This window comes from Chiloscyllium plagiosum, chromosome 29 (assembly GCF_004010195.1).
Source record: "Chiloscyllium plagiosum isolate BGI_BamShark_2017 chromosome 29, ASM401019v2, whole genome shotgun sequence".
Lineage (NCBI taxonomy): Eukaryota > Metazoa > Chordata > Chondrichthyes > Orectolobiformes > Hemiscylliidae > Chiloscyllium > Chiloscyllium plagiosum.
In genome coordinates, this window is record NC_057738.1 from 19,181,358 (window position 1) to 19,204,854 (window position 23,497).

A 23,497-nucleotide genomic window follows, 5' to 3' on the forward strand; every position below is an offset into this window, starting at 1 on the left:
TCCACAATGACTCTGCTTCCACCACCACAACTAGCAACGCATTCCATGCATTCACAACTCTCTGCATAAAGAACCTACCTCTGACGTCTCCTTTATACTTTCCTCCTAATATCTTCAAACTATGACTTCTCGTACCAGTCAATCCTGCCCTGGGGAAAAGTCTCTGGCTATTGATTCTATCTGTTCCTCTCATTATTTTGTACCTCTGTGGCTAAGAAGGAATTTGAAAACAAGGATAAGAATTTTAAAATCAAGGCTTTGCTTCACTGGGAGCTCAGCTAGTCAGCAGGCAAAGGAATAATGGGACATGTTGAGAGTTCAGACATGAGCAGCAGCATCATGGATGACGTCGTTTATAAAAGGTAGAATATGGAAGACTAGACATGCTTGCACTGGAGTTGTGAAATCATGAAGTCATGAATGAGGGTTTCTGTAGCAAATAGGTTAAGACAGCGGCAGTGTTGGTGAAATAGATGGTTTTTAAAGCTTGAATACAGGATCTCAAAGACATCTTGAGGTCAATGTAACACTAAAGTTGCAAGCTGCTTAGTTTAGAGTTACCAATGAAGTCAACTGCATGGAATGGAATTTGCAGTTGGGACTAAAGAAATGACTTTGGACTTCTCAGTAATTTGTGAGAAGAAATGTCTCATCAAACAAACAGACCGATAACAGAAACAGAAATTGCTGGCAAACTCAGCAGGTTTGGCAGCATATTTGGCAAGAAAGCAGAGTTCACGTTTCAAGTCTGATGACTCTTCTTCAGATCTCAGACTAATAAGTTCGAGACCACAAATGGATCAGGAAAGGCAAAAGTGGGTAGAATTAGTGTACACATGGAACCTGACACTGTGTTTTTGGATGACATAACCAAGGGGCAGCAAGCAGGTACAAAAGGGCATCAAAATCCCCAATTATCTAATTTAGTATTTACACATACTATTGGTGATGAAAATTTGGATGTGATTTTGTGGACATCATAAACAGATCGCTAAACTATAGTCATCATGTACAAAAAAATCAGAAAAGCCAATGAAATATTACATTTTATAACCAGCAGCTAGAATGTAAAGTTTTGCTATAGCAACATAAAACTCTGGTAAGGTTTCATCCAAAATGCAGTGTAGTTCTGAGCACTGCATTTTACAATGGATATATTGCCCTTTTTAACAAAATCTGGACAGACTAAAAACATAAGAAATATGAGCAAGCATTTACAGTCTTCCTGCGTACAGAATTTCAAAAGGGTGAAGAAATGTCTTCACAGTTCAATCCGAAGAGAGTTATTCTCTGATTTTTGAGTACTAACTTCAGAGGAGACAATCTCTCAGCTTTAACTATGTTAAATCCTCTTTAGAATTTTATGCATTTCAAAGACATCATCACCTTTTCTTCTGAACTCAGAACACTGCAGATCTACCTATTCAATTTCCTATCATGGGCCCATCCTCTCATTCCAGGAAATAATCCGGTGAACTTTTGTCACATTTCTTCCAAGGTAATATATTCTTCTTTGGGAAGGAGACAAAACTATACAATATTCCCGTTCTCTCCAAAGACATATTATTTCAGTGATTCTTCGTTACTCTGATATTTAAACTCCCTTACAATCAAGGCTAACAAACCATTTCAATCAAGTCCATGCTAACCTCTGAAGAGCATCTCACCCAAACCCATCCGCCTACCCTTTGACCCTGCATTTCCAATGGCTAATCCACCCAACATACAAATCCCTGGACACTATGGGCAAATCAGCATAGCCAATCCACCTAGCCTGCACATTTTTCGATTGTGGGAGGAAACTGGAGCAGCCAGCTGAAACTCACACCGAAATGGGAGAATGTGCAAACTCCCCACAGACAGTCACCCAAGGGTGAAATTGCTGTGCTAACCACTAAGCCATCCACATTTACCTTCTAATTATCTGCTATATCTGATTGGTAACTTTCTATGAGCTTGGCAACAGGATCCTCAGAACACCAACATTTTCTCAGCTGATAAGAATAATCTGCTTTTAAATTAATCCATCAAAGTGGATCATGAAACATTTCCATAAATGATACTCTATCTGTCAGCTTCTTGGCTGTTTGATCCTGTTTATACCCTCATGATGTTCCCATCTAGCTTTGCATTACCAGTAAATTTAAACATATTACACATCTTCTTTCTCCAAGTCACTGATGTGAAGTAAATAAAAACCCAAGTACAGATCCTTGCCACAATTCACAAGTTAGTCCTTATCATTCTGCAATTCACATACATATTTCTACACTATGTTTTCTGTTTGTTGGTCATTCCTTAATTCTGGATAATAAATGATCCCCTTCCCATGAATCCAAACTGCGTGTACCAACACCTTGTGTAGCACTTCATCAAAACTGTTCTGAAAATCCAAATAGGCTACATTATCAGATCCTGCCTATGACCCTGCTTGCTACACCTTCAACCATTATTCCCCTTACAGAAAACCGTTGACTCCACCCATTTATATTGAGTTTGTCTAAGTGCCTGTTCATCATGTTCTTAATAGTAGAATGTTATCTGTACTCCAAAGGAAAAATGATGAGAAGAGTGCTTGTATTCCTTTGACTATGAAGGCTCAAGGTTGACTTGATTGAGTTTTTTAGACTTATGCAAGAAATTGACAAGGTAGATAGAGAAACTTAATTTCCAATAGTTATAGAGTCTAGGTCAAATGGCCATAACTGTAAAAGTAGAGCCAGGTGATTTAAAAAAGTTAGGAAACAGTTCTTCATGCAAATGTTGATGGACTTTAGAAGTCTCTTTCACAGAAATACAAACTTGGTTAATAATAATTTGAACTCTGCCATTGATAGATTACTGATAACCAAGGGTCTTTATGGCACATGGAACCACAAAGGGTGGACAGTGTGAGGATACAATTGAACTTAGTGAATGATGGAACAGGTCTAAGGGGCTGAAGCTGTTCCCATTTTCCTAATTTGGTAACAAAACTAAATTTAAAAATTTATAAAGTAATTTAAATGTGATTTGGAGGTGCTGGTGTTGGACTGGGGTGAACGAAGTTAAAAATCACACAACACCAGGTTATAGTCCAACAGGTTTATTTGGAAGTACTAGTTTTCAAGGCACTGCCTCTTCATCAGGTGGTGAAGAGGAAGCACCTTGAAAGCTAGTGCTTCCAAATAAACCTGTTGGACTATAACCTGGTGTTGTGTGATTTCTAGTTTAAATGTATCAAATATTAGCTTCAGCACCTAGTGTGAAAACACATTTGTGTAAACTTTGATTTTGAACCTCCGAATGGCAGTATTGGATAGCTAGGTTTAGAGCTGAATTACAGAAGCTACTCCACCTGAATCCTGGCTACATCTTTTTTTTTCTATTTATTGTGGTGATTATCGGAATAGCATTATTTCTTGGGGGGGGGGGGGGGAGGTCTGGGGGGTGAAAGCGTGATAAAGGATGAGAGGTTGTTAATGGAGGCTGTTACACACCTCCAGCAGATTTAGTTGGATTTACAACATACTATGTTTTCGAATATGCTAGTACCTTTTTAGTTTTATTTCCTCTAATCTACCTGTTCAGGTACACCTCTGGAGCAGGTGGGACTTGCACCCGGCTCAGCAGTAGGGTCACTGCCCCTGCGATTTCAAATGCCTAACCAATCTTTTTGCCAAGGCCCCCATCTTCATAGCATTTTCTCCTCCAAACTCCTTAAAATCCACGTCACGCCTCAGCTTTCAGTCACTGACCCAGACTCCCCCCCCCCCTTAATTCCCAACCCCTTCCCATCACCCCCCAATGCCACTTCCACTCCACCCAATAACATTTTGGGGCATTTTTTTCCCCACAACCATGACACAAGATTGTTACAAGATGCAGTCAGATTCATCCACACACACACACACAAAAATTCAATTTTCACTGGGTGGGGAATTAGTAGTCTGGCAGAACTCATGGTGAGCTCCTCTTCATTACCAAGAAGGTCAGTAGAAACAAGGATTGAAGGGGAGGGGTAAAAAAAGAAATTACTGGAAAAGATCAGCAAATCTGGCAGCATCTGTGAAGAGAAAGCAGAGTTAACGTTTTGGGCCCAGTGACCCTGGGAGGGAGGGGGTTGCTGCTGAAAGAAGCACTTGAACTCTAGCTGTCCAGTGACCAGTCAGTCTTTGAGCAGGCTGATGAACTCAAGCTTGGTGGCAATGGGCCTCGGTCAACGTGCCTGCGACTTGAATTGGACGATCATCTACATGGAGAAAGGGCGGGCAAGAGGGAGGTATCGCGTTTGCGCAGAGAGACGCACAGAGAGAAATTCTCCCGCTTCTATTGCTGGAGTCTGGAGGTAGTGCGAGAGACGGAGGAAGGAGGTGGGGGAGCTTTTAGCAGCGTCTGGGCTGGCTCCGCTACATTGTTACCAGTGAGAGTGGGAGCTTCTTAACACTGGCTTGCCGGATGCTGCTGATGTTGCTACAGCTCCTGCCTCCCTCTCAGCTCTCCCCTGATAGGATGGTTCCTGTGCACCCTCTCTAGGATTTTTTTTGTTTCATTTTTCCCAGAAAAAAACACCTTTTTTTTTCCTTTCTATTCCCCCACCTCCGTGCGTCCACCCGGCGTTACCTGGAGGCAAGCGGACTCGGTAAGTCCAAATGAAAACGACATCTTTTCTTCCCTCTTCCCCTCCTCTTTCTCGTCAAGCATGTAGTTCAGGGTGTTTTTGTTTAAATGGTGAGAGTTAAACGAGACGGCTACAAAAAAAACCCCTCTCTCTCCCGGTTTCGTGTCATTGGAATTTTTTTGCAGAATGTATGTAGACGTTGAAACAGAAGTGATCCTCTCTGTTTGGGAGGAGAGAGGGATGAGAGAGAGAGACACAGTATGATGTTTCATTTTAAAATGTAAACGGGTGTCTGACAGCACAATTCACGCTTTCTTTTGCGCACACAAACAGCCAGAAATTAAAATTAGCTTTGCCATTGAAAGGCAACGCTAATGGAAATGTGATATTTTGAATATTTAATGGCTCTGTTCTGACTGTCGTCCAGCACTGTCTCTCCATTGTCGAATGAGGCTGCTGTAATCTCCTCAGATCCGGACAGTTCTTCGGGTATGGTTAAGTGTCAAAATCGTTGTTTTTTTTAATCAAAGGAAGAGAGTACATCATACTTTTTTTTAATCATGCGGCTTCTTAAATGCTGCTGACGTCTTGCATCAATGTGTGTGTGCGCGACCGGCGGAGGAAGGGAACTGGAGCCTTGTCTGAGGTGGGATGGAGACAGTACATTGTATTTCATATATATATATTGTACAAAAAAAACTACTGTATAACATCGGAGAGGAAGGAAACAAAGTATTGGCCAGATACCATTTAACCATGTTGGTTTCAATGTCATACTTGGACAAATATATTGCAGCACAAAATATATTAACTTCACCTCATTTATTTTGTTAAGCCTTCAAGTCAACTTCCTGTTTCTTTTTATATCAAGAAATCAGAATTCTAGTATTAAGATGCTGATGGGTTTTTTTTTTAAGTTCGCCATCATTTGGGCGCGACGTTATCAAGGGCGCTCCAGCATTAATATAGTTATTTGAATATGAATGAATGCGATTTCGCTGCTTAGGGCATTACTGTGCGTCGAGAGTTTAGAAAACCTGAGGTTTTTTTCTCTCTATGCGTCCCTCACCCCCCACCCCCCTCACTCGGAGGTTGTTATCGATCTCGTCTAACAGCGTGTGGATCTAGCAGAAATAATAAAGGGAAAAGTCAGGTCTGATTAACCTGACGAGAAATCTTCTAACGCTGGTTCTCGGGTTCGCTCAGCCGCGTCCAAAACATGCCAGCCACTTGTAACGTAATTAAGCTAATATTTGCACCCGATAAGGATAAGGAATCTCCGAAGGCTGACCCCAATAAAGCAACAGGGCATTAGAATGCATTTTTGTCAGCATCAAGTGGTGGGTGATTAACAGGGAAGTGTTTTGTGTACTTCGCCGTGACTGCAGCTTTGATTACATCTGGGGACCAAATAGCGAGAGACATCTTCCAGAGAATGAAGGGGGTCTGGCGGCACTCGAACGTGCGCCTGAAGTGCCGTCCACCACTTTTCGAAACCCGTGGGTGTATTTCTTCCAGACGCGTTGTTTATCCGCTTGCCTGTGTAATTCCAGCGTTGCAAAGCTCTCTCCACCATGTGAGAAGGTTACATTCTGAAAAGTTGTGATTCATTTAATTCACAAGTGATTGATTCCTGCTTTCACCATCTGCAGTTTGCATGCTGGACGCAAAACGAAACAGCTGGTAGATTAAACAAAGACAGAAATTGCTAGAAAAAGCTCAGCAGGTCTGGCAGCATCTGTTGGGAGAAGTCAGAGTTAATGTTTGGGGTCCAGTGACAAGTTCTTCGAAACTCGACCTCCTGAAGTAATGTCACTAGACCTGAAACGGTAACTGATTTTTGTCCACAGATGCTGCCAGACCTGCTGATCTTTTTTCTTCCCCAGTAATTTCTGTTTTTATTTCTGATTTCCAGCATCCACTGTTCTTTTGACTTTTTTTGAAAATTCAGGTTGTATCTTAATATTGATTAACTTTAAATTCTCATATCTAATTTCCTAGACACCATATTTCAAACAGTACAAATCTGACTAATGATTTTATTCGTCTTTCTCATTCCTGGAGTGATTGACCTAGTTAACCTCAAGCATCTTGGTCAAATGTCTGTTAATTGCAAGTGAATCTAGACAAATAACTGTCAGCACGCAATTGACCTAGAGGTGGGCATGAAAGCTGTGGGAAACTCAATGACTTTAACAAAATATAACCCTAAAGACAGTGGTGCTATCTGTTTTATACTACCTTTTTCAGGTGGCCTGACTCTGATTAATTAATTAACAGCGCTGTGGGCTGGAGCTAAATTTTACTTTGTATGTGCTTCACAACTCCAACTACCTTAGCCATCAGCAAAGCTGGGTTGCCAAATGGAAGATGGAGAATTAATACTTGTTTTAATCCTCTCCTGGAAATAGGTGTCAAAACGGTAAAATCTCATTCAATGCTCTTAGATGCAAAAAGTGTTTCATGTTTGCTTCCTGATACCTCTTCACCCTATTTGATGCTACTGTCTGTATTTTGAGCTGTGGCAGAAGTGCTGAAGATTAGAGTGTGCTGATCAGATTGTTATTTGCAAGTTAAATGTTTCATCCATGAATCATAATGCCAGTTAAAATGTATTTTGACATGAAAACTCTTTTGTTACATGTTTCATCTGTGCAATAAAATTTCAGTAGAAATCTTGAACTCTCTTCATAGAAGCTAACCATAAAGCATCCTTGCTGCAGGTCTTGATCAATCCAACTTAATCTGTCTCTGTCTACTGGATGTTAGCAGTTTCTGAGTAAAAATAATGTAAAGATTTAGCAGTTTGTGGGATGCCAAGGATTTACCTTTATGACAGTCAGTATTTGGGATGAGCTGTTACTAATATTTCATCTGTGATTCCTTTTTTAAAAAATAATTACATTCTTATGGGATTGATTTCCATGTGAAAGTTGATGCACTCTTCAACTGTCTGCACATTGTCAAAGTTTCCTCCAACTGCAAATTGGGTAGAATTGTGTGCAACTTTGACCTGGAGCTGAGTTTCAGATCCAATTCCCCGGATCAGGTGCTGTTCTGGTCCAGTAGTGATATTCCTATCTCTAAGCCAGGAGACACAAGTTCAAGATCTACCTGCTTCAGCAGTGTGTAGTAATATCTGAGCAATTTGATTAGAAAGTATCTAATACTTTGACCTTATTAGGGACAATTTCTGCCCTTCCTTTGACCTTATTAGGGACAATTTCCTGCTCTCCAGGCTTCCTTTATACTTTTAGACTCAGTTTCTTAATTGCTGTCATGCTTTGCTCCCCCTTCACCTGCCCCCACACCTCCTCCCTCACCTCCATCTAAGGCCCAAGAATCATTCCAAGTCTGGCAGAGATTCATTCACATGCACTTCCTCCAACCTGACTTATTGCATCCATTGCCCCCGATGACATCTCCTTTACATCTGAAAGACCGAGGGCAAACTTGGTTCAGAGAACATTTATGGCCCGTGCGCTCCAATCAGCCCTACCCTCCAGGTACCAACCATTTCAACTCCCCCACCTCCTCCCCTCTGCAACCCCCCCAACACTTCTCCAATGACTTGTCCATCCTGAGCCACCTCCACTGTCAACATAAGGCCACACGCAAACTGGAGGAAGAACACTTCATCTTTCATCTCAGATGCTTACTACCATATGGTCTCAATATAGAACTCACCAGGTTCCAAATCTCCCCACACCACCATCTGATCCCAGTCCCAGCCCTTCCTCTTCACTCCTGCCCCTTACCCTGATCCTACAACATCCATCTTCCTTCCCACCTACTGCTCGACCCTTCCCACAGACCAATCACAGCCAACTCCTCTCTGCATCCACCTATCGCTATTACACCAACTTTTGCCCAAGCCCCACCCTTTTCCATTTATGTTACAGTCCCCTTCTCCTCCCCCGGTCCTGATGAAAAGTTCTGACCTGAAGCATGGTGGCACGATAGCTCAGTGGACAGCACTGCAGCCTCACGGCACCAAGGTCCCAGGTTCGATTCCAACCTTGGGCGACTGTCTGTGTGGAGTTTGTACATGCTCCCTGTGTCTGTGTGGATTTCCTCCGGATGCTCCGGTTTCCTCCCACAGTCCAAAGATGTGCAGGTCAGGGGAATTGGCCGTGTTAAATTGCCTATAGTGTTAGGTGCATTAGTCAGAGGGAACTGGGTCTGGGTGGGTTACTCTTCAGAGGGTTGGTGTGGACATGTTGGGCTGGAGGGCCTGTTTCCACACTGTAGGGAATCTAATCTGATTGACTCCCCTTCTCTGATGCTGTTTGACCTTCTGTGCTTTTTCCGGATCCACTCTGACTCTCCAGCATCTGCAGGGTCTCACTGTCTGCCCCCTCCAATATCCAAATGAACCGCAATACCACCATTTATGCCCTGTCTCTGATTGTGTCTACAGCCATAAAGTTAACTCTTTCAGTTCTAAATTGTTCTCCATTTCTTCAATATATTGACTTCAAAATTATTGTCTCTAAATTTCTCTGTAAATATTACTCTGTCCATATCACCTTCCACTTTTTTTCCTCTTTTTTCTTTTTCCATTTTTTTTTCTTTTTCGTGTGTGTGCAGGTGTCAGACACAGTGAAAAGCAACAAGTGTGTAAATCTTTATTTATATTTCACCACCAGGAATAGAGGAAACACCTGAGTGGCCAGTGACAAGCAATGCCGTTCTCAGAGGGCCACGCTGCATGATCAAACAGAGAAGGGGGGTAGGGGGGGAGGCAGAGATTAAATCAAAATACAGTTGGAGGGGGAAGTAATACACTCCCCTCCCTGCAGACTTTCGACTTTTCTATCTGATATAGATTTATCAATTTTAAGCTGCTCTGAATGTAATTTAATTCTCTACCATCAATGGCAGACAATCTGCCTTGAAATTGCACTCTTTAAAATTCTCTCCCGAAAGGTGTTCTCATTTCTCGTTCTTGATCTTTTAGAGCAATCTCTAAAGACTCGACCCACTCTTGCTAGTTTCCATACATATAGACAAAGAAGGACACCACTTTGATTGGGACAACACACACATTCTAGGACAGGCGAAACAAAGACACGCACGATAATTCTTAGAGACATGGCATTCGAACAAGAACTCCATCAATAATCACATCGACTTCGATCCTTTCTACCTTCCCTTTGAAAAAAACCTGGAAATGATATCACCCACCTTAAGAAACCAAGAGCTGTGAATAGAGAGGCGGGACATACCACCAGCACTTCACCGGACACTCTCACTGATGCTGTTACCCAGTATAGTGACGAAACATCTGAAAACAAACCTTCAAGCTCAGTGAGCTAACTTACAGACTTATCATCAACCTGAGCTAAAATCTTCTCAAAAATCGTAGCTATTTATTCCATTAGGAATAGATCACCTCTCTCTCTGACTCCCTCTTCCCACTTTTACTTGTGGGCAGCATCATGGGTATATTTATTCATTGCATGCATTAAATGCAAATTTCCTGTAATATATTCCTAATGTGATTTTAAACATATGATATTGGAGTCACCTTTCACTTACAGCATGCTTGTGTTGTTATGGTGGAGAGGCCTGCAGAAATGTACCGTGGAGGGTTTTGTGTAAGCCAGGGCCTTTTTGAATAATCCATCATACTGTCCTGGCTGAAACCAGCGTATGTGGTATTAGGGTGGGCAGGCATGAGCAGTAATTACGTCCCTGCCCAATAGCTGGATAATTCTCAGGATGAAGTTAATATGGCAGGGGGAATGAAAGGTGTTCCTTGAGGATGTCATTCGGGGGAGAGAAGGGCAATGCCAGGTCAGGAATCCTGATAATTCGAGGGTGAAGGTTGTCGCTCATCATGGCATGCAATAAATCCTTAGAAAATGAAATTTGAGAACTTACTTGGGCTTCTTCATCACCCACCCAGCTCAGCGTCTTATGGTACTGACCATGCTGGACTACAGATTTTGACATATTCTAATTGTAATTCATATTGTATGTGGAGTGATTGAAAACTGTAGATGTTTCTGCCTGTCTAATGTGGTTGCTCTGTGACATCTTTGATGTATTTCACAATGGTGAAATGGCAATGTTGGGAAAATAGGGCCCCTGTCCCCTTGCTACCTTCTGCTCCTTGTCAGCATTAATCTGGCTGGGTAAAGGAGATTGGAAGGTAGATTAAAATCAATTCCGTACTGGGTGGGAATGTTATAAAAGGTCCTGATTAGTTTGGAGAAACTGCATGGTGTTGGTGAGGGCAAACTCTTTAGACTGGTTCTTCCTCTTCCTGTTACAGTTCGATCTGAGAGAGTGTGTATATCTATAATGGTTATCTTGAGCACTAATTTCACAGCCACAGATGAGTGGAATAAATCAGAAGAGTGAATTGTGAAAGGTTCCGAATCTTAAAATCATCCATTGGATTTAGTTTTGCACTTAACTGTGCTGTTAACATTCTGATTAGACATCATAGAATCAAAGAGATTCAATTTAAGTAAAAATGAATTAATGTTATAGATACTGCAGCCATACTGTTAAAAAAAAACAAAATGTTTAAGTAAGTTCTATATGTAGGTTTATGTCTAATTTATATCACAGCTATTTATCTTAACTGGCCTCTCAATCTAGTGTTTATACTGCACAATAGCTTTCTTCTATCTTACTTCATCTAATACAATCAGCATTTCCATTTTGTTTTCTTTTTTAAAGATTGATACACTTTGTCCATATTGTAGCTCATTCCAGTTATAATTAATGATGGGCTGAAGGGCCTATTTCTGTACTGACCTGTTCTTTGTTCTTTGTATAGGAAGAAAATTCTGCTAAGTACCTTGTTCGACTTTCCTATATCTCTAGCTTCTAGTTTTGGACTGCACCACAAATAGTAACATCTTTGCTTACCTTATCAAACACCTTAATAACTTTAAAGACCTTTATTACATCATCCCAGTCTTCTCATTTTTTTTTAGTGAAACAAGCCTAGTGTATTCCACCTTAACTGGTAGTTATGATCTCTCCTTGTACCATCCTTGTAAATTCTTTTTGCCCCTTCACTAGTTTCTCCATATCCTTTATATAACCTGCATAATCACCGTAAGGTAATGACATTTTTTTTCGTTAACTCTGTTTTGTATCTAAGGTTTGTACCTAGGTACATGAGGGGCACGTTGTAAACTTTTCACTGTGCTCCTGTACTTGAGTACATGTGACAATAAACCTAATTCTAATTCTTTATTTAAAATCAGACCAAGATTCCATATTTCTCTTTTCAATTCTGTCTTGTTAAAACTGAATATTGGTGACTTGTTTGCATTTTTAAAAAATGACTTATTTTGTGTTGCTACTTTTAATGGTAAGTGAATGTGCATCCCAGACCTCTTTGCTCTTCTGTCCCATTTAAACTTGTTTTCCATAGAATATATGGCCTCTTTATTCCTCCTCCCATAATGTGCTGTCTTTCATCTGTCTAAATTGAAATTTAGTTTCCATTTGCATGTGTATTCTGCAGGCTTATTAATTTATTTTATTGCAGTCTTCCTCAGAGTCAGCTATATCCTGACCCCAAATTACCATTTGCACATTTTGAAATTACACTTCAGACTCCCCAGTTTGAATCATTTATGTAAGTGATAAACAGTAGTGTTCACAATATTAAGTAGGAACAAATTACTGTAGATACTGGAAACTGTACTAAAAACAACAAATGCTGGAGATCACAGCAGGTCAGGCACCATCCATGGAGAGACAGCAAGCTAAGTGGTGGGGGTGGGTAGTGGGTGAGGGTATTGGTAGAGAAGAGATGTTATTACTTACATTTTGTGTCATTTACACTTAATGTAAACTACTAACATATTTTCTCCACCAGCACCCTACACCTACTACCCCCACCATCACCCCACCTCCTCCCCAAATTATAGCATAAATGCTGTCCCTCCATACTTCACTTCTGCTCTGCTGGCTCATCTAGACTTGAGACATTAGCTTGCTGTCTCTCCATGGATGCTGCCAGAACTGCTGTGATCTCCAGCATTTGTTGTTTTCAGTTCACAACATTGATATGCACTGAGTACCGTTTTTCACCTTGTGTTAGCCTGAGTGACTAAATATAATGCTCTGTTTTGACACCAGCTGTTTATTTATGCTACTTGTTTTCTAATTCCACATGGTCAGACTTTTAACAATTAGTGTTAAGTGAGGTACATTTTATCCTGAAGTTTGAATATTCAAGTCTATTACTTTGGCTGCATTTTCTTGTTTACAGTTACAACTTTGAAGATTTCAATAAGGTTAGTGAAACAGACACTTCTGTGTTGAAATATTTATATTTCATTTTCACGTGCTTCCTCATTTATATTTTTCACCATAACTTGTTTTTTTTTGAAGAAGTGACAAAGAAGATTGGAGGCAGAGTAGTTGACGTTGTCTATATGAACTTCAGCAAGGCCTTTGACAAGGTTCTGCATGGTAGACTGGTTAGATCACATGAAATCTAGAGAGAGCTAGCCATTTGAATACTAAATTGGTTTGAAGGTAGGAGACAGAGTGATGGTGGAGGGTTGGCTTTCAGACTAGAGGCCTGTGACCAGCAGTGTGCCAAAGAATCGGTGCTGGGTTCACTGCTTTGTGTCATTTACATAAATTATTTGGATGTAAATATAGGAGGAATGGTTAGTAAGTTTGCATATCGTGCCAAAATTGGTGGTGTAGTGGACAGTGAAGAAGTTATCTCCGAGTACAGCAGGATCTTGATCAGACGGGTCGTAGGTCTGAGGTGTAGTAGAAGGAGTTTAGGTGTTGCATTTTGATAAGCAGACTTATAGTCTTAATAATAGGGTCCAGGGGAGTGTTGCCAAATTAAGAGACCTTAGGGTGCGGGTTCATAATTCATGAAGATGGAGTCACAAATAGACAGGGTAGTGAATAAGGCGTTTGGTACATTTGCCTTTATTGGTCAATGCATTGAGTATAGGAGTTGGGATGTCATGTTGCGGCTGTACAGGACATTGATTAGGCTGCTTTTGGAATACTGTGTTCAGTTCTGGTCTCCCTGTTATGAGAAAGATGTTGTAAAACTTTAAAGGATGCAGAAAAGATTTACAAAGATGTTGCTGGAGTTGGAGGGTTTGAGTTCTTTGGAAAGGCTGAATAGGCTGGGGCTATTTTTCCTGGAGTGTCAGAGGCTGAAGGGTGACCTGACAGAGGTTTATAAAATCAGTAGGGAAATGAATAAGGTGTATAGCCAAGGTTGTTTTCCCAGGGTTGGGGAGTCCAGCACGAGAAGGCAGAGGTTTAAGGTGAGAGGGAAAGATATAAATGGACCTTAGGGGCAACTTTTTCATGCAAATTATGGTGCAGTTATGGAATGAATTGCCAGAGGAAGTGTAGGAGACTGGCACAATTATGACATTTAAAAGGCATCTGGATGGGTACCTGAATAGCAAGGATTTAGAGGGATTTAGGCCAAATGCTGACAAATGGGACTGGATAAATTCAGGATATCTGTTTGGCATGGATGTATTGGACCGAGGGTTTGTGTCAGTGCTGTACAACTCTGTGACTATAATATTAGCAAAAATAATTAACTAATTTGTAGTATGGGGCATTTACATTTTTAAATAGCAATAAGATTATATGTCTTCACGTCTGTGAAACGGTCCTAATTTCTAGTCAAGTTCTTTTGAATGTATACAGTGGCAGGACTATGTCTTCTCGATGGTCCTTTTAGTACGTACCATGTAATCCAACAGCTTGATCCTCCATATGCGATTGCTTCTCCTTCAACCCCAATCTATAACGCTGAACTTTCACACTTGGAAAGGAGTTAACTATCTGATTAGCCAACGTTAGTGGCACAACCTTTTCATATTGAAATATAAAACTTTTACGCTGATGGGTCAGTATCAAACTTAAAAAGACTAAATAAACTTTGGTCACCCGAGCTATGTGCTGTGATGGGAATCTTTTGAGTATGAGAATGATTCCAGAAATTTGTGTACTTTTAACTGATAACAGACAAGTAATGTTGATTGAGTATAGAAACGCTAAAAATGTCAGATGTTATAGTCAAGTCGGCTTTCCTGTCATTGAAAGAAGCTGGTTGTTACTGATGCACAAATGACTGAGTGTTTCGTTAAATTTCAGGAGCATGTTGATTTCAAAGAATTCATGTCTTACCTCAGCAGTGTTATCTTTATTTTATCCTGTAATTTTGAAAGGCTAGGGCTGATTATACAGCAGCGCAAACTCATGAAAATGAGTGAATCAGCGATTCAGGCATGGCTATATCACAGATGAACACACTCCAACTTTAGCTTGAAATGTAAGCAATTTAAGTATAAGTAACCTCTTGACTTTTCCCAGTATTTTAATAACATTTTATTATTGGGATCAAGTTTTGTTCTCTCAAAATGATAGTCTTAAGAGAAGGCTGCTGATATAAGACTTGAATTCCAGTTCAGAATATGAGTTCAGAATGCTGGCATTTATTTCCCTCTGGTTGATGTTACCAGATATAATGAGACGTTGTGCATTCTGCTTTTTAGGGTAATTAATTATTACCTAAGTTTTGGAAACTTTCTCTGTTGAAATGACTGCTCTTGTTTACTTTGTATTTCTGTTTTGACTGCGATGCTTGGAAGAATAATGGACAACACTACACTCTATTTGCTTTCTATCACAATTGCAATTGCGATATTGTCTACAATAAATTGGAAGATACTCCAATGTATTGGAAAAAGTGGTGTGTTATGTATTTTCTAATAGCCTACCTGCTTAATTGGAATTAAATAAACTAATCTGAGATGTTGAATTTAATTGCTGTTAGGTCACATCAATTCTTTTGAGCCTTCAGTGCAATAGATAACGTCTGTTCCCAAAAAAGCTTAACTCTGTAGTGTTACATCTTAATAGTTGACTGAGAATTTGACTGAGAAGATACATTGTAAATGTTAAACCTCCAATGGCTTTACTTAGAATCAGAGCAGGTGCATAATCAATAAGGCATCGTACTCTTTTGCCAAATCATTTCAGTTGAGTAAACTCTGAACAAATGCACATAGCTTTGTACTAAATTGAATAATCTGATCATAAGGATGTTTTGGGTTAAATCTTCCATATGTGGTTCATTTGCTAGCATTCTTATCTGAGTCACAAATAGGTGGGTTCAAGAATTGAAGTACAAATTTCAGCGTGTACTCCAAGCTGACACTCCAGAGTTGTCTTATAAGATGCTTCAAGAAGCCAAAACCCTGTCTGTGAAGTAGCTCTCTGTCACTTTTTCAAAGTCGAATAAGTGGGCCTGACTTCAACGAGCACTAAAGCCTGATTGTCCGGCCATGAACAGAATGGTCCAGATACTCCAATGACCAGAGAGTTAGTTTTTGGAGCGGCATCGTTTAAGCGGCATGTATCTCTGCACAATTCCTAAAATGTCTAACTCCATGAGAATTGCCGGGGGAACTTGAAATTTCTGATTAACAATTCCTGTGCATCTAGAATTTTCCAAAAGAGTCAATAAATCTTGGAGGATTGGAAGGTGTCGTTGTTCTGGTCTGGTACAAAGTTAATTTGCCCTTGAGTATTTTTTTCAGAGGGGGTTAATGGGCTAGGCTTCATCATGTCTGAAATTTGAATGGTTCATTGGGGCCTTGATGTTTACCCTAACAGTGCTTCATTTGAAAAACTGGTATAGTCGGGGGGGGGGGGGGGCGTGACCAGCTCTCTAGCTGTGCAGTTCAACTCAGTTTGGGAATGAGTTGAGTCAGAGTTGCAGGAAACTGGAAGCTTTAGCTGTCTTTCTGCCCTTATGATTTTGAACTGTAAGTTGCATGTGCCATTGTTTATTGTTTGTGTGAAGGGATGTGTTTATTGGGACTGTTGCAAGTATTTTTGGAACAGCATCATTAAGTCAGGTTTGGGTAGGATAACTTATCTCGCATTCTGTTTTGTATTACTTGTGTTTCATTCTGGAATGTTGCAAATAAACTTTGTTTGTTTAAAACTTGGTGGTCGGCGCAGCTAATTTACTCCGGGAATATCCATTATATACCTAGCTAAACAAATAGCAAAGTTACGGTCTGGGCTATCCACTTAAAAAAAGGTTTCAACTAAGTTAAGCTTAAGAGTTACCGAGAAAACGTTAGAAGATTTAAAGCCTACTCTAATTCCTGGGTAACTATTTAAACTGACATTTCACAACATCTAATATATATCCCTCCCCCCAATTCCTGGCAATGAAACTCTGGCCAGATCTCCTCAATACCTGATACCACACCATCTGCTCAAACCAATGCCTCTCTTCTACACAGTACCTCTGCCACCTGCAGACTCTGTAAGCCTTCTGCTTACTAGTCTGTCCATATTCCCCAGACTTTTGACAGTCACTCCCTGACCCAGTCCTGTTGGTCTCAACACAAACACCTAACCGAACAATACCCATAACCTATCCACTTAGCTGATGGCATCCACAACTGACAAACCCTCCCATTCTTCAGGCCCAGCAATCCTCAACCTGTGACCTACCCCATTCACGTTTTCAATTACCTAGCAACCTACCCACCAGAACCCCAGCTACCTGGAAATGACCTAATTCAGCTGGCACAATATCCTCCCTCACCCACCCAAAGCCCACACATTTAATTTGATAGCTTCTGTTATAGGTTCTGTCAGTTCTGCTAGACATTTAAATCATTGAATATGGCACATTGATGACTAAACAAGAGGCAGAGATTGTGGGTGCAGAGTGTTTTTGCTGCTGGATTCATAGATTCCTGATTATGTTTGGAACAGGAGGACAGTCCAGGACTCTGCAGCACAGAAGACATCTCTAATTAAGTGAGTACATATTAATCTGATCAAATTCAACAATAGGGTTCTCAAACCTGTTCAGAATACCTGCACCATCGTTATATTTTAAATCTATGTTACTCTCTCTGACCCTTGCATGAAGTCACTACAATCAGATAAATGAGCATATGTCTATAAGCCCAATTTGCATTTCTTAATTAATAAACAAAAATAAGTCTAATTTCTTTTGTTGAACCTGTATGTTTTGGAATTGTGAACTCCCAGTACATAAACTTCATGCAATAGAATGGCTTATGGGAATTTGGGGACCTCAGTTAAAATAAATTGGGAACTTGCTAGAACCCCACATCTGGCACATAGACTTTGAACTCCTAACTGGGGCCTACTGGTGGTTGATCTGTGCTAATTGTAAAGTTTACTTCTCTGTCATTTTGCATTTTAATTTGCCATTGTCGTTTCTTTTGGGATTATGTTAGTTGGATGATATGATCTGTAAAGAATAAGTCCTGAGGAGCCTAGGCTGAGGTTGAGAGGAAACTTTGTAACACAGTTTATGTAGTTGAGTAGTAAATTTGGCATTTCAGAGGAGCAATAAGCCCCAAAGTGGCTTATGAATAAAAGAAAATAAGAGGTAGGAAAATCTGCAAGTTCTTCAAATGAAAATATTAGTAATGCTGAGGGGCACTTGTTATCAGATGCATGACAACAGAGGCACAACAAAATCTAGGTCTTGCACGATTGGGACATCTCATTGCATAACTGTTAAGACTTTCCTCCTCAGTCTTCAGCTTTTAAATCTGTTGTCTTGTAATTGTGGTGCTGTGAACTAAAGATGAAGTGCAGAGGACAATGGCATGTCTGGGAACCTGGTCAAAAATAGGCTCTGTCTACTTACGGCCAATTTATGCCCGGTTCAGATCGTTAACTGCCTGATGGGCTGCAAATTTGGCAGCGGGATGGGAAGTTGGGTTTTAGGATGGGGAGTTGCGCCCTTTGGGCAGGGGGTGAGTTCCCCTATTCAGCGCTGTTGGCGCTTTATATGTTGGTTTGTTTTTTGGTTTATGTTGTATATAGTCTTTGATTGCTTTGTGGGTTTGTTAACTAGTGATTTTAGTTTATGTAGTTTTGCGACACTAAGGCTCAGTGATTTGTGGTTCGAGTTCCTCCTGTCTGGGATCTAAATGTTACTGAAGAAGGTTATGGCTAATGACTTGATTAAATGGTGTACCTGGAACGTCAAGGGGAGTCACTCACCAATTAAGAGGAAGAAGGTACTTTCGAGTCTTAGAAAGGAAAAGGTGGATATAGTTTTGTTATAGGAGACACACTTGGATGATAGAGAGCATTTGAAACTACAGCAGAATGGTTTTGATGGGGTTTACTTTTCATCTTTTAATCCTATAGGGGAATAGCTATATTGGTTCGGGAGGAATCTCCCATTTAAGTTACGAGAGTCTGTTAAAGACACACCCGGGAGGTTTGTAATTCTCAAAGCCCTGATAAATGGGGAAGAAGATGATATTTTAAACATATATTGCCCTCCAGCCTATCACCTCAAATTTCTGGTAGATACGTTCTCTAAACTGATCAGTCTCGAGTCCCGACATATCATGATAGGTGAAGATTTCAATTGTCTTATGGATCCCACAGTAGACAGGTTGCCCAAAGGCCCCTTGATACCCTCTGTACAAACTAAACATTTAGTGGATTTGTGTGTGGAGTTGGATTTGATAGATGTCTAGAGGCGTCACCACCCGACAGGCAGGGGTTTTGTTTCTTTCCAATCCACACAGATGTCACGCCAGGATTGATTTTTTTTTCTGACCTCTGTGGCAACCCTGGACTTGGGGGTGTCTTGTACAATTGGTAATATTACCATCCGTGATCATGCTCCAGTGTACCTGTTGGTTAAGGTTAAGGACATTACAGTGGGCCCAAGGCACTGGCGAATGGATCCCTTTATCCTTAAGGATAATTTTATGGAGTACTTCTCTGGGGAATTTTGGGCGTTCCTAGACATTGACTCAGGCCCGGTTAGTAACCCATCTGTCCTTTGGGAAATTGCCAAATCCGATGCCAGCGGGTTAGTTATCTCCTACCCTGCCAGTAGGAAGCAGCAGAAGGGCGAACAGCCACATATGCTAGAAGCACGGTTGAAAGCAGCTGAGAAAGCTTACTTTAACAGGCCCTCGTTGGTCAAGCTACAGAGGATTATGGCGCTGAGGTCTGCATTGTATTCCGTGCTCATGCAGACAGCAAAGAAGGAGCTTACTTTCGCAAAGCAAAGGTTATATAAGCATGGTGACAAGCCAGGCAAGTATCGAACATATCTCACCAGGTAAAGGAGTGCCCCTCAAGCCATAACGTCAATTAGGGAAGGGTATGGGAATCTAACATGTGATTCCAAAAAGATTAAGTTGGCATTCCGGAGACTTTACTCCAAATTATACCAATCTGAAGGTTGTGAGGAGGGGTGGGCCAAGATGGAGTCATTTTTCAAGGATCTGGAACTCCCGGGCATGGCTCCCAAACATGAGTCTTTACTCAATGCCCCTTATCAGAGCAAGAGGTGCAGGAGGCTGTGAAGCTTCAGAGTAGAAAGGTATCCAGTCCTGATGGACCTCCCAGCAAATTCTATGTGGAATATATAAACACATTGTCAGGTCCGATGCTCAACATGTTCAATGACTCATACAGTCAAATCGTGTCCCGCCAACTCTGAGAGAGGTCAATATTTCGCTTACTCTTTAAAAAAGGGAAGGTCCCGGAGGACTGTGCTTCGTACAGGCCCATTCACTCTTAAAAATCTTCTCCAAGACTTTTGTGTTAAGGCTGGAGACTGTTACCTTCTCTTGTTAAGGAGGCTTCATAAAGGGCCGCAGATCCTCCAATAATGCCAGGAGGCTGCTTAATGTGATTCAAGCATGTCAACAACAGACAATACCGAAGCTGAAAAGGCATTTGACCCGAGTTGAGTTGCTGTATCTTTTTTATTCTCTGGAGTGGTTTGGCTTGGGCAAAGCCTTTAAAAGATGGGTAAAGGTTCTCCACGGTGACCCTCTCACTGTGGTCATGACCAATGGAGTATGATCAAGCAGTATTAATATTTGTAGGAGATGCTGGCAGGGCTGTCCCCTTTCGCCATTGTTTTTTACATTGGTGATTGAACCATTGGCGGAGGCCATTTGTAGGCATCCCAATATATCAGCTCCAGAAGTGGGGACTAAACTTGCATAAGATTTTGTTGTACATGGACGATATCCTCATTTCTTTTGTCCAATCCAGCAGTTTCAGTGCCACACCTGATACATCATCAGCACATTTGGCACCTTTTCGGGGTACAAGATTAATTTTGCAAAATCAGGGGCTATGCCTATGGATGGTCTTATGAAGGTGCTCAGTCTTGAGAATGAATCTTGATTCCCTTTTAAGTGGTCACAGAGGGGTTTTATGTATTTGGGCATATTCATCACTCCAGTTCTTGATCGGTTGTTTAAAGCTAATTTTGTTCAATTATTCGACAAAATCAAACAAGACCTTCAAAGATGGGAGGCTCTTCCAGTCTCATGATTGGGTCGGAAAGCGCTTATAAGATGAATATTCTCCCCTGTTTGTTGTACCCTATACAGATGCTCCCCCTGATTTTCGATAAGCAAACATTCAGGAGACTGAACAGCTGGTTAGCTCCTTTATTTGGCATTGTAAGTGGTCCCTCATTAAATTAGCTAAACTGCAACTGCCTCACAGACTGGGAGGAGTGGATCTTCCGGACATAATAAACTACCAACTAAGCTCGCTTTTATCTTACGTGAGTGATTGGGCTTGTGGGGACCCTTTATCAATATGGTTAGAAATCAAAACCTCTCAGGCAGGATACCCCCTTACTAGCTTGTTCTTGGACAAATGAGGACAGTTAGGGAATATTGCCATAACCCAATAGTTATCAATACTGTTAAAGCATGGAGGGAAATTTGGCAGAGGGAAGGCAATATTGGCAAAACATCTTCTCTTACACCTGTCGTGGGTATGCCGGGCTTTCAACCGGAGATGATAGGTTCAGGATTCAAACGTTGGTCAGCTAGGGGTGTGGGAAAGACAAGGATGTCCTTTGATCAGTTAGCACGGAAATACGAGCTATCTAATAGGGATCCCTTTTTTTCTCAAGTTCGGGATTTTATTCAAAAAAGACTTGGATGAGTTTAGTCGACTCTGCAGGGTGTGGAAGAGAGAGCTGGAGGTTGATGTCTCTTCAGAGGCATGAGAAGATTTTTAGGAAAACACAAGAAAGATGCTTTACAATTGAAGATTCTCCATAGGGTCCACTTGGCTCTGGATCGTTTGTCAAAATTTAAACCAGGGGTATCTTCAACATGATCCAAGTGCAAGGTCTGTACGGGTGCTCTTACCCATTGTCTCTGGTCTTGTGGTAGGCTTCAAACATACTGGAGCGCTGTGGTGGTAGCAATGGAGGGGATTTTGGGTGTAAGAGTGAAGAAGGACCTGATCTCTCCTCCTCTTGGCCTGTCGAGTATATTCCCTGCAGTTGCGCATAAGAAAAACACTTTTCACCATCCTCACTGTCTGCCCAAGAAAGAACATCTTGTTAGGTTGGATGTTCAAAAATCCCCCGGGCCTGTCGGGTTGGTAGAAGATTGTTAAGGAGCCTATCGCCTTGGATTTTCTCACAAGTATGGTACACCACAGGACTGGGAATTTCTATAAGACATGGCTGCCCTTTTTGGAATACCTGGACACCGATTTGTCTGCCACACTAACAAGGGCCTTTATATAGCCGTAATGATTGTGCTTTACAAGTCCAATATCCAGAGAGGGGGAACTGTGAACGTATGAATAGGTGAAAACTAATGCTCTCGATATTAGAGAGTGAGTGTTTTGTTTGGCTGAGCTGAGTTATTATTATTTATTAGTTTGTTTTTGGTTATTGTTATTTAGTTAAGTGGTTAGTTGGAGATTTTTAATATATTTTTCTATACATATTTATAGATTTGTACATGAGGTCAGTTTGGGGTTTTACATTTTTTTGTGTTGTTTTGAATTGTATTGTTTTGTATTTGTTGTAATATTAAACAATCTATGTTTCAATAAAAATATTTTTTTAAAAACAGGCTCAATAGTCTATCTGCTTAACTAACAAGCTTTTTAGGATTGAAGAGTAGGCACATGTATAATGAGATGGTGAAATAAGGATATTTCAAACAGAGAAAGAAAAAAATTGGAATGCAAAGGGAAATTGAGCAAGAAAAGCAAACTGATAAAAGTAGTCAAGTTCAAAAAAACTTTTAACAAATTTGCTGCTGTTGGAATAAAACCTAATCATTTAAATTATTGTCTTTTTTTTGAGCTGGTGAGGTTAAATTGCCATAGCAGTGATTACAACTAATATTTATACTCTTCAGTAGAAGGGTAAAACAGCCAACTCCTCCTGTTGCTGAGACATTTGAGAGAGCTTGCCCATGAATGGTTATCCGGTGCACTGGTTACTTCTCAGTGATATGCGGTGAGAAATGTTCTGATCAGAAATCAAAAGCGCAAAATTCTGAGAAACTCAACAGGTCTAGCAGCAGCTGTGAAGAGAGAAACATAACATTTCAACTTCACCATAACTGTTATTTAGATCAGAAGTCACTGGGAAATGCTGTTATAGAGTCATAGCGATGTACAGCATGGAAACAGACCCTTCGGTCCAATTCATCCATGCCGACCAGATATCCCAACCCAATCTAGTCCCATTTGCCAGCACTTGGCCCATCTCCCTCCAAACCTTCCTATCATGTACACATCCAGATGCTTTTTAAATGTTGCAATTGTTCCAGCCTCCACCACTTCCTCTGGCATCTCATTCCATACACACACCACCCTCTGTGTGAAAAAGTTGCTCCTTAGGTCTCTTTTATATCTCACCCCAAACCTATGCCCTCTAGTTCTGGACTCCCCACCCCAGGGAAAAACTTTATCTATTTATCCCATCTATACCCCTCATGATTTTATAAATCTCTATAAGGTCATCCCTGAGCCTTCGACACCGCAGGAAAAACAGCCCAACCTATTCAGTTTCTCTTTAAAGCTCAAATCCTCCAACCCTGGCCA

General features: G+C 40.9%; 1 protein-coding gene across 2 annotated transcripts in view; it reads left to right on the top strand.

Moving 5' to 3' along the window:
- Positions 1–4,321: 4,321 nt before the first annotated feature.
- The window catches only part of LOC122564410 (catenin delta-2-like), a 1,204,994-nt gene continuing 1,185,818 nt past the window's right edge, over positions 4,322–23,497 (top strand). For both annotated transcript variants that reach the window (XM_043719228.1, XM_043719230.1), the window contains exon 1: positions 4,322–4,621. The gene's annotated coding sequence lies outside the window, so the exon portion shown is untranslated. The remainder of the gene's footprint in view (positions 4,622–23,497) is intronic.